A 643-nucleotide genomic window follows, 5' to 3' on the forward strand; every position below is an offset into this window, starting at 1 on the left:
ATACTACCATACAGCTATAAATAAAAAGTTACCTTACTATTATATATAGAATGCTATGATATTCTTATATATAGAATACTACCATACAGCTATAAATAGAAAGTTACCTTAATGCTGTATATAGAATGCTACGATATTATTATATATACAATACTACCATACAGCTATAAATAGAAAGTATCCATACCATTATATATAGAATGCTACGGTATTATTATATATAGAATACTACCATACAGCTATAAATAAAAAGTTACCATACTATTATATATAGAATGCTATGATATTCTTATATATAGCATACATACAGCTATAGATAGAAAGTTACCGTACTATGATATATAGAATGCTGTGATATTATTATATATAGAATACTACCATACAGCTATAAATATAAAGTTACCATACCATTATATATAGAATGCTTTGATATTTTTATATATAGAAAACTACCATATAGCTATAAATAGAATGTTACCGTACTATTATATATTGAATGCTATGATATTATTATATATAGAATACTACCAAACAGCTATAAATAGAAAGTTACCGTACTATTATATATAGAATGCTATGATATTATTATATATAGAATACTACCATACAGCTATAAATAGAAAGTTACCGTACTATTATATAT

This window comes from Sphaeroforma arctica, assembly GCF_001186125.1.
Source record: "Sphaeroforma arctica JP610 unplaced genomic scaffold supercont1.1229, whole genome shotgun sequence".
Taxonomy (NCBI): domain Eukaryota; class Ichthyosporea; order Ichthyophonida; genus Sphaeroforma; species Sphaeroforma arctica.